The sequence below is a fragment of the Arachis hypogaea genome, chromosome 17 (assembly GCF_003086295.3).
Source record: "Arachis hypogaea cultivar Tifrunner chromosome 17, arahy.Tifrunner.gnm2.J5K5, whole genome shotgun sequence".
NCBI classification, from domain to species: domain Eukaryota; kingdom Viridiplantae; phylum Streptophyta; class Magnoliopsida; order Fabales; family Fabaceae; genus Arachis; species Arachis hypogaea.
The window spans coordinates 93,702,401-93,711,454 of NC_092052.1; the positions used below are offsets into that span (position 1 = coordinate 93,702,401).

Genomic DNA, 9,054 nt, shown 5'->3' on the forward strand with positions numbered 1-9,054 from the left:
TAAGTGAAAGGTCCAGGCATGGCCGAGATGGCCAGCCCCCTAAACGAGATCACAGGATCAGAATACAATCCAGGATGCCTAATACAATAGTAAGAGGTCCTATTTATAATAAACTAGCTACTAGGGTTTACATGAGTAAGTATTTGATGTATAAATCCACTTCCGGGGCCCACTTGGTGTGTGTTTGGGCTGAGCTTAAGTGTAGCACGTGCAGAGGCCATTTGTGGAGCTGAACGCCAGTATTTGTGCCAGTTTGGGCGTTCAACTCTGGTTTTGGATCCTTTTCTGGCGCTGGACGCCAGATTTGGGCATAAGGCTGGCGTTGAACGCCAGTTTACGTCCTCAATTCTTGGCCAAAGTATGAACTATTATATATTGCTGGAAAGCCCTGGATGTCTACTTTCCAACGCAATTGGAAGCGCGCCATTTCGAGTTCTGTAGCTTCAGAAAATCCACTTTGAGTGCAGGGAGGTCAGAATCCAACAGCATCAGTAGTCCTTTTTCAACCTCTGAATCTGATTTCTGCTCAAGTCCCTCAATTTCAGTCAGAAAATACCTGAAATCACAGAAAAACACACAAACTCATAGTAAAGTCCAGAAATGTGAATTTAACATAAAAACTAATGAAAACATCCCTAAAAGTGACTAGATCCTACTAAAAACATACTAAAAACAATGCCAAAAAGCGTATAAATTATCCGCTCATCACAAGCACAAGGGCTAAAGCAATGAGAATCAAATCCAACCCATAATTGTATTAAATTATCAAAAAAGATTTACAAACTTGCATGAATAAGAATGATTACGGTGAATACATGTAATTGAGCAATCGAACCCTCACTGGATGTGTATCTGCTCTAGTCACTCAAGTGTTTAGGGGTTGATTCACTCAATTCCCCCCTAATCATGCTTTCCAAAATTTGTTCTTCATCTAACAATCAACAATTATTCAATGTATGCATGCAATTATAATGAGGACTTTCTCAAAGGTTGTAATGGGGCTAGGGTCAAGGTAGGGTCATATATGGTTAAGTGGACTAGAATTTGAACCTTTGATTCGCCTAGACTTTCCCACCTAACCTATATAATAGCCTATACAATTAAGTTCTAACCTAACTACCCATTCTTCACTTTATCACATACTTATGCATTCCTTTATATTTCACAACACTTATGCATTGATTCTTATTGAACTTTACTTTGGGGCATTTCGCCCCCTTTTATTTCTTTCTTTTCTTCTTTTCTTTCTTTCTTTTTCTATATTTTTTTCTTTTCTTTTCCATATGTTTTTCTTTTTCTTTTATTTTTTTCTTTTGTTTTTCTAACTCTTTTCTTTCCATGAGCACCAATGCATAAGGTCTAACATTTTATTAATACATGAGCATGTACCCAATTCCCAAATATAATAACACAAAGCACCCTTTTATCCCAACCAATGTTCCTAAATCTCCCCAAACTTGAATAATGAACACTCTCACTAGCCTAAGCCAATCAAAGATCCAAACAAGGGACTTTTATTGTTTTTTGATTTAGGCTTGTAATGTACTAAAATAAAGAACAATTGGGTGAAGCATATGCTCAAAATTGGCTAACAATGGAAGGTAAAAGGTAGGCTATTCGGGTAAATGAGCTAATGAAACAATGGCCTCAATCATATAAATGCATGAATACAAGGAATAATGGAGATATAGAATTAAACAAATCAAAGATCACAATCATAGAAGGAGAACAATTGCACACAAGAAGGAAGATAAGTGGTTATAAGATGTAACCACCTCATTAGGCTCAAATCTCACATGCTTATGTTCTTAGCTCAAAAACATGCTTCACAAAATATATAATTCAAGAAAGTTCCACAAAAATTTTCAATCAATTGGGGTGGTGCCCTATAGATAAGTTCTTTGGGAAATTTCATTGTTTTGACTAAGCTTATCTTAATGCAATGTTGTGATTTAGAAATTTTAAAATTTCCTTAGTTTATCCTTTCTTTTTCCCAATCAAACCAAATTTCTTATGTAAAAAGGGTAAACCAAGCTCTAATAATCCACAATTTTCAAATCACAACCAAAAACTAAAATAACTACATAAAGCAAATCTAACTAAAAGTATGAAATATCTACCAACTAAGGTGCAAAATGCAACAACTAAAATAAAAGTAGCAAAATAACAAATATATACAATAATCCCAAAAGTGCAGTAAAAATAAAGTGCAAAGTACTAAAAATAACACAAAATAAGTGATAAATGTCCAAACTCATCACCCAAATTGGCAACTCCACCGACAGCGACGACGGTGACCTCCCCAAATGGTGCACGAAATTGTGATGTCCAGGCTCAAACAATCCCTGGCAACGTGAGCAACCTGGTACGCGCAATCGTGATTACACTTTGATTATATAAAATTCATGGCTCTTTCTTTCCCTGGCAATGGCACCAAGAACATGGTGCCAATACCATGGTTCACAACTTCGATACAACTAACCAGCAAGTGCACTGGGTCATTCAAGTAATACCTTACGTGAGTAAGGGTCGAATCCCACGGAGATTGTTGGTATGAAGCAAGCTATGGTCACCTTGCAAATCTCAGTTAGGCAGATATAAATTGATAATGGTGTTTTCAAATTTAATATAATAAAATAGGGATAGAAATACTTATGTAATTCATTGGTGAGAATTTCAGATAAGCGAATGGAGATGCCTTCGTTCCTCTGAACCTCTGCTTTCCTGCTATCTTCATCCAATCAGTCTTACTCCTTTCCATGGCTGGCTTTATGCAAGGGCATCACCGTTGTCAGTGGCTACATCGCGTCCTCTCAGTGAAAAATATGCTCACATGCTCTGTCACAGCACGGCTAATCATCTGTCGGTTCTCGATCATGCTGGAATAGGATTCACCCTCCTTTTGTGTCTATCACTAACGCCCAGCACTCGCGAGTTTGAAGCTCGTCACAGTCATTCAATCATTGAATCCTACTCGGAATACCACAGACAAGGTTTAGACTTTCCAGATTCTCTTGAATGCTGCCATCATTCTAGCTTACGCCACGAAGATTCTGGTTAGGAGATCTAAGAGATATTCATTCTAGCTTATTTCATGTAGAACGGAAGTGTTTGTCAGGCACGTGTTCATAGTGGAGAATGGTGATGAGCGTCACACATAATCATCACCTTCATCACGTTCTTGGGTGCGAATGGATATCTTAGAAGCGAAATAAGATGAATTGAATAGAAAACAGTAGTACTTTGCATTAATCTTTGAGGAACAGCAGAGCTCCACACCTTAATCTATCGAGTGTAGAAACTCTACCGTTAAAATTACATAAGTGAAAGGTCCAGGCATGGCCGAGATGGCCAGCCCTCAAACGTGATCTAAGATAGCATACAACTGATCAAAGATTTTAAAAAGACTAGTAAAAGGTCCTATTTATAATAAACTAGTCACTAGGGTTTACATAAGTAAGTAATTGATGCATAAATCCACTTCCAGGGCCCACTTGGTGTGTGCTTGGGCTGAGCCTTATCTTTCCACGTGCAGAGGCCATTTGTGGAGTTGAAGGCCAGGTTTTGATCCATTTCTGGCGTTCAACTCTGGTTTTGGACCCTATTCTGGCGCTAGACGCCAGAATTGGGCAGAGAGCTGGCATTGAACGCCAGTTTACGTCGTTTATTCTTGGCCAAAGTATGGACTATTATATATTGCTGGAAAGAACTGGATGTCTACTTTCCAACGCAATTGGAAGCGTGCCATTTCGAGTTCTGTAGCTCCAGAAAATCCACTTTGAGTGCAGGGAGGTCAGAATCCAACAGCATCCACAGTCCTTCTTCAACCTCTGAATCTGATTTCTGCTCAAGTCCCTCAATTTCAGCCAGAAAATACCTGAAATCATAGAAAAACACACAAACTCATAGTAAAGTCCATAAATGTGAATTTAACATAAAAACTAATGAAATCAACCCTAAAAGTAACTAGATCCTACTAAAAACATACTAAAAACAATGTCAAAAAGCGTATAAATTATCCGCTCATCACAACACCAAACTTAAATTGTTGCTTGTCCCCAAGCAATTGAAAATCAAATAGGATAAAAAGAAGAGAATATACTATAAATTCCAAACTACCAATGAAACATAGCTCCAATCATATGAGCGGGACTTATAGCTTTTTGCCTCTTGAATAGTTTTGGCATCTCACTTTATCCATTGAGGTTCAGAATGATTGGCATCTATAGGAACTCAGAGTTCAGATAGTGTTATTGATTCTCCTAGTTCAGTATGATGATTCTTGAACACAGCTTTTTTATGAGTCTTGGCCGTGGCCCTAAGCACTTTGTTTTCCAGTATTACCACCGGATACATAAATGCCACAGACACATAGTTGGGTGAACCTTTTCAGATTGTGACTCAGCTTTGCTAAAGTCCCCAATTAGAGGTGTCCAGGGTTCTTAAGCACACTCTTTTTTTGCTTTGGACCTTGACTTTAACCGCTCAGTCTCAAGTTTTCACTTGACACCTACACGCCACAAGCACATGGTTAGGGACAACTTGGTTTAGCCGCTTAGACCAGGATTTTATTCCTTTAGGCCCTCCTATCCACTGATGCTCAAAGCCTTGGGATCCTTTTTATTTGCCCTTGCCTTTTGGTTTTAAGGGTTATTGGCTTTTTCTGCTTGCTTTTTCTTTTTCTTTCTATTTTTTTTTGCTATTTTTTTTTCTGCAATCTTTGTTCTTTGCTGCTTTTTCTTGCTTCAAGAATCATTTTTATGATTTTTCAGATTATCAAATAACATGTCTCCTAGTCATCATTCTTTCAAGAGCCAACATATTTAACAATCTTAAACAACAACTTCAAAAGACATATGCACTGTTCAAGCATTCATTCAGAAAACAAGAAGCATTGTCACCACATCAATATAATTAAACTAAGTTCAAGGATAAATTCGAAACTCATGTACTTCTTGTTCTTTTGAATTAAAACATTTTTCATTTAAGAGAGGTGATGGATTCATAGGACATTCATAACTTTAAGACAAAGTTACTAACTACTAATGATCATATAATGAAGACACAAACATGGATAAGCACACAACATAGAAAACGAAAAACAGAAGAAATAAGAACAAGGAATGAATCCACCTTAGTGATGGTGGCGTTTCCTTCTTGAGGAACCAATGATGTCCCTGAGCTCTTCTATGTCTCTCCCTCATTGCTTTTTGATATTCTCTGATTTCATGGAGCATGATGGAGTGCTCTTGATGTTCCACCCTTAGTTGTCCCATATTGGAACTCAATTCTCCTAGGGAGGTGTTAATTTGCTCCCAATAGTTTTGTGGAGGAAAGTGCATTTGAGGCATCTCCGGGATCTCATGGTGATGAGCTTCATACGCCTCTTGAGCTCCATGAGTGGGCTCTCTTGCTTGCTCCATCTTTTTCTTAGTGATGGGCTTGTCCTCTTTGATGAGGATATCTCCCTCTATGTCAATCCCAGCCGAATTGCATAGGTGGCAAATGAGGTGAGGAAAGGCTAACCTTGCCATGGTGGAGGACTTGTCAGCCACCTTGTAGAGTTCTTGAGGTATAATCTCATGAACTTCCACCTCTTCTCTAATCATGATACTATGGATCATGATGGCCCAGTCTATAGTAACTTCAGACCGGTTGCTAGTGGGAATGATTGAGCATTGAATGAACTCCAACCATCCTCTAGCTACAGGCTTGAGGTCCAATCTTCTTAGTTGAACCGGCTTGCCTTTGGAGTCAATCTTCCATTGAGCTCCTTCTACACATATGTCCATAAGGACTTGGTCCAACCTTTGATTAAAGTTGACCCTTCTTGTGTAGGGGCGTGCGTTCTCTTCCATGTTTGGCAAGTTGAACGCCAACCTCACATTTTCCGGACTAAAATCTAAGTATTTCCCCCGAACCATTGTAACATAGTTCTTTGGATCCGGGTTCTTACTTTGATCATGGTTCTTGGTGATCCATGCATTGGCATAGAACTCTTGAAGCATTAGGATGCCGACTTGTTGGATGGGATTTGTTAGAACTTCCCAACCTCTTCTTTGAATTTCATGTCGGATCTCCGGATACTCATTTCTTTTGAGTTTGAAAGGGACCTCAGGGATCACCTTCTTCTTGGCCACAACATCATAGAAGTGGTCTTGATGGGCTTTGGAGATGAACCTTTCCATCTCCCATGACTCGGAGGTGGAAGCTTTTGTCTTCCCCTTCCCCTTTCTAGAGGATTTTCCGGTCTTAGGTGCCATCAATGGTAACGGAAAAACAAAAAGCTTATGCTTTTACCACACCAAACTTAGAATTTTTCTCGCCCTAGAGCAATAAAAGAAAGAATAGATAAAGAAGAAGAATAAATGGAGGAGAGGGAGAGGGTGATGTGGTTCGGCCAAGAAGGGTGTAGAGGGGTGTGTTGTGTGAATTTGATGAAGAATGGAGGGCTTTATATAGGTAAGGGAGGGGGGAAAGAGTTTGAGGTGATTGGTGAAGGGGTTTTGGGGAAGAGTGTTTATGGGGTTGTGTGAAAGAGAGTGGTGAGAAGAAGTGAGTGGAGGTAGGTGGGGATCCTGTGGGGTCCACAGATCCTGAGGTGTTCAAGGATTTACATCCCTGCACCCATTAGGCATGTAAAAATGCCTTTGCACACAACTCTGGGCGTTCAGCGCCAGGTTGGTGGCCATTTTGGGCGTTCAACGCCCATTTGTGTGCCATTTCTGGCGTTGAACGCCAGAACCATGCCTGTTCTGGCGTTCAGCACCCAGAGGCTGCCAATTTTGGGCGTTCAGCGCCAGAACCATGCTCTGTTCTGGCGCTGAACGCCAGATAGATGCTCCTCCAGGGTGTGATTTTTCTTCTGCTGTTTTTGATTCCGTTTTCAATTTTTATATTTATTTTGTGACTCCACATGATCATGAACCTACAAATATATATAACTAAGAAAAATATAGTTAGATAAATAAACATTGGGTTGCCTCCCAACAAGCGCTTCTTTAATGTCAATAGCTTGACACTGGGCTCTCATGGAGGCTCACAGATGTGCAGAGCTTTGTTGAAACTCTCCAACACCAAACTTAGAGTTTGGATATGGGAGTTCAACACCAAACTTAGAGTTTGGTTGTGGCCTCCCAACACCAAACTTAGAGTTTGACTGTGGGGACTCTGGTTGACTCTGCTTTGAGAGAAGCTTTTTCTGCTTCCTCTCCATGGTTGCAGAGGGGGATCCTTGAGTTTTAAACACAAGGGAGTCCTCATTCCATTGAAGGACTATTTCACCTCTGTCAACATCAATCACAACTCTTGCTGTGGCCAGGAAAGGTCTTCCTAGGATGATGGATTCATCCTCTTCCTTTCCAGTATCCAGGACTATGAAATCAGCAGACATGTAAAGGCCTTCAACCTTTACTAACACGTCCTCTACTTGTCCATAAGCTTGTTTTCTTGAACTGTCTGCCATCTCTAATGAGATTTTAGCAGCTTGCACCCCATAGATTCCCAGTTTCTCTATTACAGAGAGGGGCATGAGGTTTATTCCTGAACCAAGGTCACACAGAGCCTTAAAGATCATGGTGCCTATGGTACAGGGTATTATGAACTTTCCAGGATCCTGTCTCTTCTGAGGCAATGTCAGTTGATCCAGATCACTTAGTTCATTGATGAACAAGGGAGGTTCAACTTCCCAAGTATCAATGCCAAATAATTTGGCATTCAGCTTCATGATTGCACCAAGAAACTTGGCAGTTTGCTCTTCAGTAACATCCTCATTCTCTTCAGAAGAGGAATACTCATCAGAGCTCATGAAGGGCATAAGGAGGTTCAATGGAATCTCTATAGTCTCTAGATGAGCCTCAGAGTCCTTTGGTTCCTCAGAGGGAATCTCCTTATTGACCACTGGATGTCCTAGGAGGTCTTCCTCCTTGGGATTTGCATCTTCCTCTCCCTCTTTGGGTTCGGCCATTTTGCTTATGTCAATGGCCTTGCACTCTCCTTTTGGATTCTCTTCTGTATTGCTTGGGAGAGTACTGGGAGGGATTTCAGTGATCCTTTTACTCAGCTGGCCCACTTGTGCTTCCAAATTTCTAATGGAAGACCTTGTTTCATTCATGAAGCTCACAGTGGCCTTGGATAGATCAGAGACTAGATTTGCTAAATTAGAAGCATTTTGTTCAGAGTTCTCTGTCTGTTGCTGAGTGGATGATGGAAAAGGTTTATTATTGTTAAACCTGTTTCTTCCACCATTATTAAAGCCTTATTGAGGCTTTTGATCCTTCCATGAGAAATTTGGATGATTTCTCCATGATGAGTTATAGGTGTTTCCATAAGGTTCACCTAAGTAATTCACCTCTGCTATTGCAGGGTTCTCAGGATCATAAGCTTTTTCTTCATAAGAAGCCTCTTGAGTACTGTTGGATGCAGCTTGCATTCCATTCAGACTCTGAAAGATCATATTGACTTGCTGAGTCAATATTTTATTCTGAGCCAATATGGCATTCAGAGTATCAACTTCAAGAACTCCCTTCTTCATAGGCATCCCATTGCTTACAGGATTCCTTTCAGAAGTGTACATGAACTGGTTATTAGCAACCATGTCAATGAGTTCTTGAGCTTCTGCAGGCGTTTTCTTAAGGTGAATGGATCCACCTGCAGAAGTGTCCAGTGACATTTTTGATAGCTCAGATAAACCATCATAGAATATATCCAAGATGGTCCATTCTGAAAGCATGTCAGAAGGACACTTTTTGGTCAACTGTTTGTATCTTTTCCAAGCTTCATAGAGGGATTCACCTTCTTTCTGTCTGAAGGTTTGAACATCATCTCTAAGCTTGCTCAGCTTTTAAGGAGGAAAGTACTTGGCTAAGAAAGCCGTGACCAGCTTATCCCAAGAGTTCAGGCTATCTTTGGGTTGAAAATCCAACCATAATCTAGCTCTGTCTCTTACAGCAAAGGGGAAAAGCATGAGCTTGTAGACTTCAGGATCCACTGCATTAGTCTTAACAGTATCACATATCTGCAAGAATTAAGTTAAGAACTGAAAAGGATCTTCAG

The 9,054-nt window shown here is 40.1% G+C and overlaps 1 non-coding gene across 1 annotated transcript; it reads left to right on the top strand.

The window, feature by feature from the left end:
• Positions 1-8,725: 8,725 nt before the first annotated feature.
• LOC112767478 (small nucleolar RNA R71) lies at positions 8,726-8,833 on the top strand. Its single transcript, XR_003184922.1, has one exon. It is a non-coding gene; the product is annotated as a small nucleolar RNA R71 (small nucleolar RNA).
• The last annotated feature ends 221 nt before the right edge of the window (positions 8,834-9,054 follow it).